Here is a 16883-nt window from a genome sequence, read left to right as displayed (position 1 = left end):
CAGCCTCTACTTTGCTGGCCTGTAAGGAAAAACACCTGCCAATCATGAAAAGTGTTAGGTCATTATGTTAAGACAGGCTGTAACAGGCTGACAGAGTTATGACAGGCTGTCAGAGCTCAAGACAGTAGGGCAGAAATCACGGGTGAGGAAGAGGAGGAGGGGCAATGGGCTGCAAAGGAGAGGCAGGTGAAGCGGAGTTTGACAGTGTGAACTCGAAAGTCCTCCTGAGGACTGCCGAGGATAATTTTAGTATTTAAATTCACTAAAATGCAGTTATTTTAGGGAGTGGAGTTAAAAGATGAAGTCTTTAAACTCACAGTTAGACAGAAGTTAGTGTCTTTAGTCTCCTTTATGTGGCATATTTCAGGTTTAACAGTCTGAGCTAGGTAGTTAGAAAAGAGATTTAGATCAAATCCTGTTAAATTTGAATGTCTCACTCAAATGTAGGAGCAGTTATGTGAAGGAAAGGTGATAAAGATCTGTATAGGTCTGTATATAAGGATAGTTGACCTCTGCATACATACATCCAATGGCAGGATACTAGTGCAAGACAGTGAATAAATTACTGTAATTAGAAAGAAGTGGATAAATTAACCCTGAACCACATTCTTAACCCTCATCAGTACACATGGCAAAGCCTATGAATCCGTACACTTGGGATCCAGCTGGACCTCAGTAGTTTCTCATTTCTGTACCTGTCCATATCCTCTCAATGCATATTTTCTTAAAACGTGTGTCGTTTGTAGATACAAATGTGAAAGAAATAATGAAACTTGGGTGACTTGTGACGTTTTTATTCAAGAGTAACAACATTTTCACTATTTTCATATTTTAGTGATTTTTGGTGCAGAATCACATGCAGGAAATAGAATTAGAGAATAGCATACATATGATCCTTTTGATTAAAACTGCCCTCTTTGCCACTGGGGTACAGGTGTGATTGTTTGTCATCTTTTATGTTACTGTATTGTTTCTAAGTTATTCTCTTGTTTTCACTGTGAAGCACTTTAGCCACCCTTTGGGCTTTTGTAAAGGGCTATAGAAATAAACTTTAATTGCCATAGTTCAGATGATTACTATTAATAATTACTTACAGTACGTGTATTGCTTACAATATTAGTCTAATAAATTTTAGCTGCTACCCTAAAAATTTAACAAAATGAAATCAAACATCAAATTTCAAATAGTTACCACTGCCATATCTTAACCCCAAAATGTGCATCTGGTAAACGCCATCACACAAGACTGAAGCTCATGTATGCGAGTCACCCCAACACCCCACAAAGTCACACACAGCATGTGCAAAATAGCAGGCAGCTTTGGACATTTGCCTCTGCAAATGTGCTCTAACACCAATAAAAGCCCTGTTACTTTTTTGTATAACCACTATTGCAGACCAATGCCACAGCTGATATGAGATGATGCAACAAGCTGAGACAGACTCTGAATGGCTTCCACTTAAGAAACAAACACAACAGAAGAGAAGTGACAGCGCGGCGCAAATGAATGCAAACTTGGGAGAAATGGAACGGAGAGAATAATTCAATCTGCAGCCACCTCCTCCAGTCAGCCAAGGAGAACTGAGCGGAGGGGAGGGCGGGGGAGGAGAGAAGGCTGAGGCGTGTGATGCCTTTCTCCCTGGGCAGGGCCGGGGTGGCAGGCGCCCAGATAAGTTGGGGCCAAGCAAAGATTAACTGCTTGCTCTGATGGAAGAGCAAAATAAAGGCGAGCTGACCTCCGATTCCCTTGGCCTCTCTGCATGAGTGTCCTTACTCGGTGGGGACGAGTGGTAGGGATTGTGTACATTAACCACGATGAGAATTTTTAAACAGCCAACAACAGCCCAGGCAGAGAGAAACTAATGTCATTCCTCCTGTGAGGAATAGGAGCTGCATGACCTCTCATATCCTTTCAAACTTATCCCCTTTTTTTGTCTTTCACTTTGAGTCCAGCTTTTCATTTCCCGCAGTCCTTCACTGCAGAGTCATACAATAATGCTGGTGGCTGCACCTGCAGAGCTGGCAAGCGGCTTCTCTGAAGATAACTTCTAATTGTCTAAGCCCATCCAAATGTTGAAGCACGGGCATTAGGGAAAGATAGAGCTTTTGCCGGTAAAACTGAGTTGGTTTGCAAGAACTACAGCAGCCCAGTGAAGTTGATCTCTTGGATCATTCTAGTGTGGTTGAGCTCAAGTGCTAAAGCTCTGCAAAGAAAAGATCTTCCCTATTAAAGCAAGCACCTTTTTTTTACCCATCTCTGCCATCGCCTAGTCAAATAGAGTTTTTGCTTTTGCATTGGATTTGCCACTAGTACAGGCTACAAGACTATTTATTTTAGTTTTTTGGCGCATAATGCATGTAGGTACATAACTGGGTTCTATCATCCCACATTTCCCTATTTAAGACAAGAAACCACATTCTGAAAATGGTTAGTCCAGATTACTACAATTGAATATGCTGATGAAAAATACTGTTAACATGTAGATGTAACTGTTCTTCATGTGGTTTAGGTGATTGCATAATGATGACAGACACCTCAGGCAAGAAATAGATCACTGTGATCCAAGTCCAGCTGAATAAATGGAATGATGTTTACTATTAAAGTAATTTAATCTGAAAACTGTCTAAGTCAGATTTGTATTGTAAGAGCACTGAGCTTTCCCTCATTGTGTTATTTTGTGTGGTCTAAATGCTCAATTACTTAAAAAAAAATAAGAAAATATGGTAAAAACCTAAAATGTGTAAGCCCTGGTTCTACAGCCTTGCAGAGGACAGAGGAGAATTCATATTCTATGAGATTTCAGCTGCATGTTAAAGGTAGTTTTTTAGTAAGCAGGATATTGTAGTAAATTTATACATATTTCCTAAGTTTAGATTTTCCTCAGCATCTGACTTTCTAACTCTGCAGCTCAATTTAGTGCAGTAGGTTTCTTTATTCAGGCTATAGGGTTCTCTGTTGAGACAGTGATACTCTTAAAAGCTCCGAACGTCAATGAAATACAATCGATTTATTTGTTTGTCTGTAAGCCCTGCAGGGACAGAACAACAAATGTGAACTCTTGAGCTCAAAACATAAAATGCTGTTGAGGAGATGTTTGCTGGTAGATTAACATAAATCTGGTGTCCCTGCATGAGAGTGTGCATGTATATGGTTATGTAAGAGCACCATACTGTGAAAACAGCCCTTGTTCTCCCGATCAATGGTCTGTCAGGAACTAACAGCTCGTTGTCAGGACACAAGCCCATTATTTGCCTTGTCCATTCCACAAGGAATAAAAGAAGGGACTCGCTCAAGCAGAACCCAACACTCCATCACACTGGAATTAAAGCACAGCTTTCCAGGGTCAGAGGCAGGCTATGGATATCAGGCCAGCATTCAGAGACAGGGATTATTTACCTCCCCACCAATAGCTACTTAATCCCTATAAGCAACATCCAGCTGCCCACTCATGATCACGTCAAAAAGAAAGACTCATTGACAGACAGCGTAAATAATTTCATTATTGAACCCAAATAAACTTTAAAAACCCTACATTTATTCAGGTAATGTGCAATTTCACTGCAACATTGGGTTTTATGCAAAGAACCACTGAGGCAATGAAGCAGTGGTTAACATTAGATTAATTAACTGAAGGATATAAAACCCGGATTTCTCAGTGAGTGTCTGTGGTTTGCAATCCACAGAAGTTTGCACACTGACTTCCTCCCGTGGGAACCATTTTGCTATATGGCCTCTCAGCTGATGATGCTGATAAGAGAAGCTGGCAGATAATCAGCAAAGTGATGAGAAGGTGGAGGGATCTAATAGAGTGGAGGGCTGGGCAGATTGGAGGTGGAGTGGATTTTGACCTGCTTAGGACAACCAAACATAATGACATATTTTTATATAAAAAAAGAATTTGACTTTCTAAAGCAGGGTCTCTCTAAGAATAGCAGATGACCATACTGTGCAATCTTGTCGTTGAAAACACAATTGACTATTCAAACAGGGCACTTTTTTCATGCAGCGCTTATTTCATTTTTTCACACCACACAGTGCTATAACATTTTCTATTTGATTGCTGAGGCGTTTTTCAAAAGCCCCTTTCATAAAAATGATCTTTTTCAATTGTGCCCTCTAGGAAAGAAAACAACGAACAGACAAGAGCGCTGCCTCGGAATAGGAAAGGGGAAAAAGTCTACGTTTTAGCACAGCAATTCAAGATTCAAGTGTCTCTGTCCTTTTCTTTCCCCTCTTTGCAGATACAAAATCGCACATGGAAGACTAGAAATATATGTTTTATGCAGCTTGGAGAGACGGCTGCATAAAAGCACAAAGCAGTCATTTCTATTCATTTGTCTCTCGCTGACGGGGAAATGAAGGAGTGAAGCAGATGCTACTGCTACGTGAACAAGTTGCTTAAACACAGAAAGCATTTTTCCCCTTTCAAGAAGAACTTGGATAATTAGATGCTGAATCAAACCCCCCCACTTCCTGCCTCGAACCCATATTGTCACTCAAATGAATGATTCTGAGTGAGGCAGGAACACTGCAAAAAACATAAATCTTCTGCTGTACACTGACATTTGTTTAGGAGGAGGGAAAAAGGCAGAGCATTCAAATGGAGCTGAAAATTGTACATTCAGAACTAAAATAAATGTGTGCATTGGAGATGTGAAGAAAAGTGCTGGAGGCAGCATACTGCCACGAACCAGATCAGGTTCTGACATTTTGTCTAATGTGAAATGCTGCCAAGGAACAGTGGGTGCGATGTTGTGACCTTTATCAGTGGAATGATAGAATGACCCAATATTTTAGATAGAATAATCTAGAGATACAACAATCTGTTTTTACAACGCAATGCTGTGACCTACCTCTGTGTGTACGTTTCTAATGACCTCCTGCTCTGCTTGTGTGCATCGGTGTGCATGTGTGCGATCACGAGGGTTGCTGACCTTCTGACGCATCTGTAGTGGGCAGCAGCACAGTGACGCTATCGCAGGTGTTTGTGAGCGTACGGGTGACTTCTGCTTTGAAGGTTAAACAGGCGATGCCTCAGCAAATTCTCTCAAGGCTTCCAAGAAGTTAGTCTGCCATACATTCAGTGAGGTAAGTGTGTCCATTCATATGTGTGTGTGTGTGTGTGTGTGTGTGTGTGCCAGTGTGTGAAGTGTAATAGCTTTGCCGCAGGTTGTAACAGATGGTTGCTAATGGAAGTTCATAGATCTGAATGACAGGGGCCAGGGGATTGGAGATGAGATTATGGAAGGGAACGTGTGAGTTTGAAAGTGCACATCCATGTGTTGGAGTTTGTCTAACTCTGTGCACATATGAACACGACGAATGTAGACCAACTAGTGTTTCTAGTCCTTTGACTTTGATCGTGACTGAAATAAAATTACAGCATTAGGACGGACTATCATGCAATTTGGTACTCATGGTACTCGAATGAATAGTTTTGGTGATTCCCAAAAGCATTGCCATGGGGTTGACAGTTGCAGTTTTCAGTGATAAATCTCAAAATTATTGGCAAACAACTGGTCCTAATAAACATACCATTTTAAATTCATGGTCCCTGAAGAACAATTTGTAATAATTCTGGTGAGCCTTGAACGCATCATGCAGCACTTTTAGTTTTGTCACCATTAAAGCTATCTGCAGGTATCCTAGGCTCCTCTTAGTGCCCTGGGTGTGGTTTGGAAAACCTAACAGGTACTCAATTTTTTGGATCGATGCAGCTACCAATTTTCAATTTTTAAAATTTTTCAGAGTAAAAAATCTCCATATGGCTGTATCAGCCGATATTCTTTATATATACACACATACACACACACACACACACACGTTACAGGAAACGTCTGATACCGATGCTAATATCGGCTAATAATACTGGCCAACTACAGCTGGCCAAATGACAGTGCTTTAGTGTTAAGTCTTACTTAGTGCTAATCATCTAATGTAAACCGCCCATTTCAGCCAAAACAAAACAAAACACTTCACCTCAGTAAATTTAAAAATAAAACAACTACTAGAAATTTTTGAAACAACTCTGAAAAACTAAGTTTTGTTACTTTATATTTGAGGCAATAAAAACAGATTCTGACTGACTAAAACCAAATGACAAACACATTTCCCATAGTGTTAGATACTGTTTGCTATATGTCATCAACAGCAGACATTTCAAAAACATGTAAAACATCCATTTGACCAGTCTACTGTTCAATTTCTTACACAGTTTCACCATAAATGGTGTATGCCTACTACATCTAAAGAAATGTGATATGCTTTTGCCAATCAGTGCACACCGCAAGTTGTAAAGTTTTCTCTTCTATTTTTACCCAAGTAGAGCTCGGCCTACTTCTCCCGCTCTTCCCTAATGGGACCTGAGAGTTATAACTGCCTCTCCAAAGGCCTACAGGAAATGGAAAAGCAAATTACTTTGTTAGAGTTCCCTCTTTAATTTAGTTTCTTCACTTTTTTGCAGTGGTGCTGTGAGGGATGGAGTTGTAGTATGCAGCCGTATGCTATCTACAGCAGCACATCCAAAATGTTCCATGCATGTTAAGAGTTCTGACAGGTGATTGGGTTCATTAGCTATTCAAACCATCTGACCTCCCCACAGCACTGCTCAGACTCAGTCATTACCAAGCCCTTGTAATTCATTAGGCTTCCTAAATGAACACAAGCCATACTGAGGGGTGCTTGAGATTACTGAGTGGCATGCTCTGCCTCAGGGAGGTTAATAGTAAGTATGTGGGTAAAGTTTTAATGCCACGATGAGGGCAGGGGTGGAGGTTAACAACTTACACCAGAAAAGAGGGTGTGGAAAAGAAACTGCAAGGACATAAAGATAGATCACATATATATTTTCGGTGTTCATGCACACTTCACTGAACACAAAATAGAGGAAATTACAGAGAAAAAGACAATGCATACACCTGGAATAAAATATGCTATGCTTCTATAGTGGAAGATTAATTCAACACTTAGGGTTATGATGATTATAGAGTACTAGCGCAAGAAAAAAAACACACTCTAAAACAAAATGTCGCCCCAGAATTAGGACTGAGGGGAACAAGGCTACAGGGAAATCTCCCTCCCACTGAAAGTGAGAGACAACTCCTTCATTTGTCATCGCTTCACGCCAACAGGAGGGACATAATCACTTGCTGCCGGTGGTGTAATTCATTGTGGGCACACCAGCTGCTGCTGTACTGCTGCTGTTTGGAATGGCAGCAAGTTAGAAAACAAGTGTTTCAAGTGATTTAGAAAGCTCTTTTAAGGGATGAATACAGTGCAATTTACAGGCACAGCAGGCGACATACAACACGACAAAGCACAGCACTGGCTAACTGGCAGAAAAGAATCACCGGCAGCAGTGCAATCAGTAACCAGTCCCACATCAGACAAAGGAGAGCTTCACTTCACTAATCCTCCAGCTCTAGTACACTCTACCACCGAGGGCCAATCCAGATCCGAGTGACAGTTCTCACTAGTTGCAACGGCTTCACAGTGGCATGATCACGGGAGTCTGATTTTTAAGAACTGGTGGGCTTTAAAAGACTGAGAGCTAAATTTAGCTGTTATAAATTGGTTATTTGTCCCGGATGCCTGTTCAATTAAAGCCAGTCACTGAGGCGTCTGAGATCTCACTGCGATGACGACTCAAGTCATCAACCACACACTCCAAGGAGCTGGTTATACTCCCAGTGTTAGTCCCGGAACAATAATTAAACTGCTGATTTCTCCTGGTTGTTGTTTTTGGGCCCAGCATTAAAAAAGAAATGAGCGTATGAAGTATGACGTTCCATTAAAATGATAAAGTAGGCACTTAATACCTTCTCATTATTCACCACACAGAGTCACATTTCTCTGACCAAGACATTTTTGCTGAAACGTTGGTCTCTTTGTTTACATCTTACATGTTTATGTCCCAGTTAGAGCACTGAGGTCAACCAACCAGATGCTCTTGGATATGCAGAGATTCGGGCACAAAAATAGAGGCGGTAGAGGCTTCCCAGTGGCTGCTCCTAAACTCTAAAATAGTTTAGCGTTTGTTTTGCTTTTTTTGCAAGCCAGCATCTCATCAGCTTATTGTTCATCTTCAAAGCTGTGCTTTCCTGATGGAAAAAGTGTGTGAACTTAAAATATAGTAAAAAAAATTTAAACAAATCTGAGAAAAGCACAGTATACAGAAGAGGTAAGTACAAGCTTGTGCAATACTAAGTAAAAGTTAAATGATCTTAAATTTAACTACCTCTCAACAATTGCATTGGTGCCCTGTTGGACAGTAGAGTATTTCCTCTCATGAGCAGCCAAACAGATACTGTAGAAAAACCATACTAAAAACAGACTCTAAAGTACAAAGAAAGCAACAACAAGGAATGCACTGACGATGACTGAAATATAAGTTTAAAAAACACTAATTTCCAGTTACCCTAACTGCATGAGCATGGTTATTAAATAATCTGTGATGAAGCGATTATTGGACCTATGGGTTGTATCTATATGCATATCTGCATCATGGCTCCATTTGGAATTAACAGTAATGGAAAAGGACTTAAAAAACTAACAATTAATTGTGAGACTTCACAAAGAGAGAAGAACACAGGAAAATTGGTTACCAACAATCCTGCAGCAGTATTTAGGAAGTATTCAACAACTCATAGTACCACTAATCAGAGCCACAGCGACTGTCCTTCTAAAATGACACTACGGACATAATATTACATGTACAATGTAGTTCTGAAAAACAAATGGGCTTCAGACTTGATACTGAGGTTACTGGTGGAAATTACAACATATGTGACAGCTCAGACAGTGTGAAGGACATTACATGATGTCAACTTCAACAGACAACATCCAAGAAATAAACTTGCAAAACTGCAAGAGTGAACTTTTCTAAAGGACATTTAAAAAAAAGCTTGATGAATATTTGAGCTCATTGGTTGTTCAGATGAGATCAAGACAGCTTTCCTGGGCTCAGATGGGATTGAGTACATTTGGTGTGAACTTGGAAAAAACTGTCTGCATAGTCCTGACAGTGAAGCACGGGGTTGGAAGTTTGATGATAAAGGGCTGTATTAAAGCAAACAGTGTTGGGAAGATAAGATTTACAGAGGCCAACATTAATGTCTGCCAATATTACTAAAATATTGCAAGAACGAATGACTCCTGGTCTGCTGGGGTTTAGTAGATAAAATAAAGGTGGACGCAGACAGTTCAGAAAAAAGAAAAAAAATACTCCTAGGAATGAAAGGTGTCTAATTGTATTATAGTAACTGTTAGTTTTTAATTTAACATAAGAGCAAATACTCCACTCTGCAGTAATGTAATTAGTGAGAGGTGATGCAATTTAGAGTCATTTGACTCTTACGTGACATTGCACTCACTTCACCTCACACTAAACAATTGATTCTTGCTGAGTTTTTGTAACTTGCTATGTGGGTGCTATTTTGGGGGGGAAAATTTGTATTTCACTGTGCTTGTTTTTCTCAGCGAGATACACAAAACTGTCAGAATGACTGACTTAAGAACAAGGTCATGGAAAAGAAAATAAGCTCCTGACCAATAACCTGCTGCTGTGTGATAACTGATCAATGTCAGCCATAATTCCCTTTGTTTCTTTGGTGAAAATACTAGTGGGTGATTCAAATGTCATTTCTCAGTGGTGTAGAAATATCAGTATACTGTAGGGGATCTAAGTGTGAATGGGTCACAAAGTGAGTAGATCCAAATGTTCACACCTGTGTCAACACGTGCATGCTCACGCTGCTTTCATCATACATGTTGGCAGTGCGTGCCACGCGTGCGAGTCAATGTCTTAGTGAATTATTAATGGATGTAATGTGATGACAGATGACTTGCAGCGGCCTGTCCCTCCCCATCCCTGACCCGGCTGTGTCGTCTTGTTTTCCACGGTTAGGAAGAGACGGAGGCCTACGCAGTCTGATTGATTAATTCTGTCAAGCACACTTTTGCTGTCCCTGCACAGTGTCCGGTCCGAGCTCTCCTGCAATCTCTCACAATCACTATCAGCACGACTGCAAAGTCACAAAACATCTCTGTCATTTTTTAAAAAGTCCAACCCGCCCACTGTCCACCATCTTCTTTGGTTCACATTATGTTCTTCTCCAGTTTGAAATGGTCTGCTTGTCGCGCCCCATTGAGAGACACAAATGTCTCTAAACTAAAACAGCACATTGACAACCCAGATTTATTTACTGGAGCTACTAACGTCCTCAATATTTCTAAATTATTTTATGACATGTATGATTTAACATACAGTTTACTTGTACAATCTGTTAGCTGTCTATGTGCCAACCAAGCAAACTCCATCTGTTGTAAAAGAATGTGAGATGTGGCTGAAAACTCGAGAAAAAGTAGACAAAGCAGACACTCACTTTTTTTGAAAATATGTCAATTAACTTTCTTACCAAGACTCATGATAAGAAGACGAATACAACTTTTAAATTGGTTAGCATAGCTTAGCATAGCATAAAGACCAGAAACGGGGATCAGCAGCTAATCTCGTTCTGGGTTAAAAAAATAATACCTGCCTACCAGCAAGTCAAAATTTACTAGTTTATAAATGCTTTCAACATCAAAAACTAATTTCCACACATTTAATATCACTTAATGCTTGTTTTTATACACCAATATAATGAAGGGTTTAAATGGTGGCATATACAGGGAGTCAGAATACTGACAAAGTGTGTAAACTGTTGGGGAAGAAGCCCGTGAGCTGTATTGTTTCAAGATGAACGCTGACTTCTTGTGATTGTTGTGCAACACTGGGAAAGCTGCATGTTCAGGTACAAACATACTTCAGGTGTGAACATCACAGGTGTGACTGCACTACATGTCAGTTTACTTCCTGGTCTATGAGATATTTGTTGCACATCCGCTGTCGCTGTGCTGCACACAACCTCAGAGTGAATCACATCTATTTATATGGGTCAATCTTCTCCTTTTCCAGAGCGGTGAAGTGAGCCACAGAGCACAGCAAGTACACTTGTTAAACTAAAAGGCCTCGGTCCTGCCAGTGTTTTTCCCTCTATTTGATCTGTACACATGCAGCTTAAGTCTCCTCACTATCTTGTGCTACTTGTTAGTACAAGTCCTTTGCGGTGTTATTCTAAAAAAACACCAACTGGGCCTGATTCTTCTTCCTTCAGCTCCCTGCCTCATCTCCATGCTTTGGCCCTGCAACCATTCAAACCCAATAACCAACCCAGTGGAGTGCTGGGTGAGCATTCATCAAGCACTGAGCAGACCAGAGGAACTCATCCTTCAGCCTGTAAGTGGTATTGGAATAGTATTGAGATCTGTGTAATTGGATTAGACCAACCTTAGTCCCTCTCTATTCCAGCAGTCCCCTCTGTGAAATCATAACTTAAGAGCTTTGACAATGGTAGTTTTGCTGTGCAGCAGCTGATGGGAATGCAGCATGATCTCTGTCTGTAGCTTGTGGCCCCATCCTCCCTCTCTGAGGCTGAAAAATCCCAGCAGCGGCCTGACTGACAGCTCGACTCTGCCGAGCTTTGACAGCGTACAGGATGTTGTGCAGCCTCAGCCGGCTCTGAAGGGCCCAACTGATCTCAGGCCTGTGTGGCAATCATATGTAGCGCCACAAAGAGGAGCAGAGAAAAGGATGAGGGCTAAGATCAGTCTGGGAGGTCTATCACACCTGTTTGGCTTTATACTCATGACAGGTTACATGGAGGGCTGTGTTCTTTGTGGCTGCTCTGGGTTAAAAGGCCTGTCAGACTGACGCTCTCTCAGTATCACTCAGGTGTGAGCCTGTTGCTCACAAAACACACATGCACAGATATATAGACAGACACTATGAAGCCATTAGGATGCAGGCACAAGTACAGCAGCACACAGAGAGCTCAGACGAATGTGAATCCCAGAAGCAACATCATTACTGTACTTTCCCACCTGGTAGCTTCTCTTTTTGTCATGGCTTACTTATGTTTAAAATAATCAATTAGATTCATGTAGATATTATTGATTATAGATAGCAGTTTGCAAATGTTCTAAAGGTATCTTGGGGCTAGGAGGTAGAAGTTGACTGACATTTTCTGAATTGGATACCATTCTTTAGAAATCCACAAATCTGCCGTTTTAAAGAAGAAGAAAAAAAAAACTTGTAATAATTACAAAAGAAAAATAAATGCCCTTCAAAGTAAAGCTCAAGTTAAGGCCAAGCAAATTTTCAAATATTATCCATCTATTATTTACTGACTTGTAGGCTAATTTTACCGCTTTGGTGTGTTCTGTGTATGGGCTGACACTAAGACTCTTTAGGTTACAACAGCAATTAACTGAATTATCTGAATGGAAGTCTATCAATTGAACACCCACTCTATTTTCTCTGTAATGAAATGAACCTTGTTGGAAATCAACAGGATGTTCAGAAATCACGGATCCGTAAAATGAGGCGCTACCAAAAAGGCTTCTGCAATAGTCGCGTGTCACGCAAGCACAATTTGAAGAAGACATCTTTTCATATCCTGCTCAAATGTGCAATGAGGAAAAAAGAAAAAAAAAGCTCAACATGCACGAAACGTCAGCAATATACAGTGAACTCAAATCTGACTGGCAGCAAAGTTAGCTTATCTAAAAATGGTTGTACCCGTCAAAAAAAAGTCCAGTCAGCTTCAACGCACAACACACGAGCAAAAGCTTTCCTGAATCACATTTCAGCATACCTCTGGAAACAAAGACATTTATATAAAATGTCCACGGGCAACATGCAAGCCTTTCAGCTAGCAGAGGTTTGTGCTACATTTTAATTTTGGCACCGACCATAGAATCAGATCATTGTTTGGAAAGATGGCTGAAGCCAGAGGCAAGAAAGAGAGAGCAGACAGGGACATCGAGTGGAGGAGATTAAGACAACGGAAGGAAAAGAATAAACACTGGAGAGGCTTTTAACAAAAAGTAAGTCAGCTTAAACTGTTTCCATTTTTAGAACCATGGGTGCATTAAGTACGTTGCTCTTTGAATGATATTTCATACGCATTTAAATGCCCATTTTGACGGTGGCTGTATGAAAGAGGGCACACATCCCTCTATTAGTTCTGCCAAATGTGGATATTAAGGCTGAAACGCTGAATACAAAAGAAGAATTTTCATTAATGAAGCTTCTTTTTTTCCAGCTGCCAAAGATTGTATCTTGGCTGCTGCATCAATAACACCAGCTAATGTTAGTCCAGGCAGGTACACAAAATGACAAGAAATAAAGAAAGGCTCACCGACCAGATTCTCTTTTATTTCACTCCTTTTCCAATGCACAAGCAGAGCATTTAAGTAATTAAAATACGTTGCTAATTTAGGAATTAAGGCTAAATCGGCAAAATCCAGAGCACTGAGAAATGCTTCCCTCCCCACTATATATCAGTAACTAGTGTTTAGAGTCAATGTGTATTTTCTCATTAGTAATATAAACATGAATTACAACGAATCACCCGGAGCAGTATTTAAATAGGTTGCAGAAGAATAATTTCTTCCTGCATGCGCACACGCACGCACACACACACTTCGTCTTTTTTAAATGTGTGACAGGGAATATTTGGGACTAAATAACCATTACAGGGGGTAGAAACAGGCTGGAATATAAAACGCAGTCAATGCCGCGCTGAGCGGAGTTTGAGACCTTCTTATCTACAGGCTGCATTAAGACATGGCTTTCACTTTTCTCCCTGTATGAATAATAAGTCCACATGAATTTATTCGCCTACAGTCGTGAATTTTCAGTTTTAGTGAAATAAGAAAAAAAAAATCATAACCTGTCTAAATGAAACACATTAACTTGTTGCCTACTTTTTGTTAAGGTTTGTATTCTACAATGACATAATGACTCCATTTCCTTGCATTGCTTGTTCCCTTCTGCAATTTTGTTCATCGGACTCTTTTCCTCCTCTCCTGCTTTCATCTTTTGATTTTTTTTGTCCCCCCCTCCTCTAACTCTCTCTCTCCCGTGCCCTGCCTCCCCCCGCCGCTCCCTCTCTCTTCCTTCCCCACCGCTTGCTGCTCATTTTTAAATCTATGAATTTCTGAACATCATTTTCTTGATTTTTCCACGCCCCAGGGAGACATTCTCATTCCAGACCTTCTCTTTTTTCACCTCATTTCCTCCCTCCTGAGCCTGAATCTCTCAGACAGGATGTGAGGTGACAGTGTGGCCTGTGGAGGTTAGGGTGGGGGTGATGGGGTGGAGTGTGTATATGAATGTGTACGTTGAGGGAGGTAAAGGTGGACCTACAGGACTGCACTCTAAACATAACAATTAAGAGAAATGGAGGTGGAGGGTCATTGCCGTCTCAAATCCAATCCTGGACGTGACCACAGGAGAGATGTGGAGACGCTGCCTTCGCTTTAAGGATCCGAGCTGTAGAATTAACCGTGAATTTGAGAGACTTCTGCTGCTTAGTATCATCCCACAAGGCCTCATGCTCTTAAAAGATATACACTACTCCTTTATAAAGCTTCAACTGTGTTAAAAAAAAGCCCTGCTTTTGCCTTGAGTGACCATATTTGGTCAGAAACAGAGTGAAAGAAAGAGAAATGAGGTGCCATATAGCTGAAACTCAAACTACAGCTCGCACATACAGATGAAGCGGTTACACAAATATAAACTGAGAGTACAATGTGCAAACTACAAGGCTTTGAGACAAACGCACCGTCGTAACTGCTGCTTCTCTCTCTTCTGTAGATGTGTGTGGTTACATGTGTAAATGTGGGTGCAGATGATGAGACTCACCAAACTGATTAAAACCTCTGCCTCACTGCCATTGTGAATGGAAAAAAAACTAAATTAGCTGTAAATAGCAATAAATACAATTTCTATCCAGGTAATTTGGGAATTAGAAGCCCTCGACATGTAATTTCAAGTGTGAAGATGGTTTGAACAAAACTTGCTTATGCTCCGATAGTCTGACTACCGAACGGGGGACATCAACATTTGATTTTTAAATCCAATTTTTCAGGATTAGCACAAACGCTACTTTGCTTTATCTCTGGCTTTTTAAAAATTAAAAATTGATTGTGTATACTTTTCTCATTTCCCTCTGTGCCACTCATCTCTCCTGCCTCTGTACCGCCGCCCCCCTTTCTTCTCTTCGGGGTTAGAGGTTTCCCACTGGGAGAGCGAAGCAAATTTTTAACTAATCACAGGACTGTCTGAGCATAACAGTCGTAATAATTATATCCCAAATGCAGGACACTGAAACGATAACCTTCTCACGCACCACGTATCTTCCAGAATATGCGCCTTCAGTATTAGACAGGACGGAAAAACTCAAAAACAGTGCCGGGACCAAAAAAAAAAAGAGAGGAATGATGTAAATTTCTGACTAAATATAATTAGCTTAATACTGTATTCAACTCTAAAGAGGAGTTGCAGTGTTTTCCACTAGAGTTCAAACTGAAGTAATGAAGGTGATGTCATTCCATCATAGGAGATCCACTACATTTAAGTTAAATAGAAGCATAGCATGACTGCAGGTAACAACTGTAGTATAATGACTGATTGATGTTTCAGCAGCTATAGATGATGACAAGTGACAAAAATCTTCCTGTCAGTTGTTTTATGGTCACATCTTGGCTAAAGCTGGCTAAATAAACTAAAGGCAAATCTTTAAACTATAGATGAAACACAAATTAAAGTGTAAAGAAGATATATATATATCTTTTTTTACTACTGAGGTCTTAACGCGTTAATTTCGATTAATTACAAAAAAAATACCACATTTAATCACACCTTTCTCAGTTCCCTAATGTCTGGCACACTGATGTAGGCGACAGTAATGAACCTGAAGTCTGTTTGGCAGCCATGAAGAAGATGCACTGAGTGATGCGAGCGCACAAGAAAGTTTGGTGAACAGCGAAGGAAGACGACACTGCATTGAGCTTGTTGGGTGGAAAGTAAAGTTTTCTTTTAACAAAAACTCCCGATGGCTGCTTGGAAAAAAGCGTGGTTGTGTGCAAACTGTGCCACAAAGAGTTTTCCTACCACCGCAGCACTTAAAGCCAACAGTGTCACTTCAGTGCTTAACATGTTGCTGTTAGCAGCAGAGCTAATGTTAGCTACGACAGTCCTGGTACTGGCAAACGGCCCATAATAGACCACTTTAAGACACTGAAAGTGCTTGAGTTCACATAAAGTCTGAAAATGTTGAATATAATTGCCATAATTGCACTTCTAGTTTGAAATAATCTGTGAATGTAGTAGACAGTTGAAAAATGCAGACAAATATAAACGAAACAAACATTTTTGTTGTTTAAGTTTACAGATACAGCACCCTCTGGCTAAGATGTGTTGAAAACCTTAAAATAAATTCAATTTTTATTGCAGAAGCATACTGTCACACTGAAAATTGTTGAAAAATGTATTATAGGAGAAGACTAGGTGCTGATTTGTTTGCAAAAGGGGGTTGTACAAAGTATTAAAATCAGTGGTGCTAATAATTGTGGCACACATTTGATGGAAAAGAATTATTTCTTAATGTGTGATTTTTTTCCCCCACTGAATAAATGCATTCGAATTAAAGGTTGTCCTCTTTTTGTTCATTGAGGTTCTAAATTATTTTGAAAAAAAAATGAATTTATTAGAAGCTAAAGAACACACCTTCACCAAGGGGTGCCAATAATTATGGAGGGCGCTGTATGTGCATTCATCGATTCAGTCGTCAACAAAAAAATTACTTGAATTGAAAAACTTTCTTATTGTGTCAAATATTGCAATTTGACAAAAATGTGATTAATTACAGATAAGTTTTTTTGAATCACATCCCACCACTGCTTTTTTTTAACTGGAAACCGTAAACCGATTTTAGGGACAAAAAGTATCTGTTTGTATAAAGAGCAACTTGCGTGTGTGCAACTGTTGTGCTTGT

At 40.2% G+C, this 16883-nt stretch overlaps 1 protein-coding gene across 3 annotated transcripts in view; it reads right to left on the bottom strand.

Moving 5' to 3' along the window:
• The window catches only part of cacna2d2a (calcium channel, voltage-dependent, alpha 2/delta subunit 2a), a 160726-nt gene that overhangs the window by 101197 nt on the left and 42646 nt on the right, over positions 1–16883 (bottom strand). The window lies entirely within an intron of this gene.

Source organism: Acanthochromis polyacanthus, chromosome 5 (genome assembly GCF_021347895.1).
Source record: "Acanthochromis polyacanthus isolate Apoly-LR-REF ecotype Palm Island chromosome 5, KAUST_Apoly_ChrSc, whole genome shotgun sequence".
Lineage (NCBI taxonomy): Eukaryota > Metazoa > Chordata > Actinopteri > Pomacentridae > Acanthochromis > Acanthochromis polyacanthus.
This window is presented reverse-complemented; position numbering and strand designations above follow the sequence as displayed.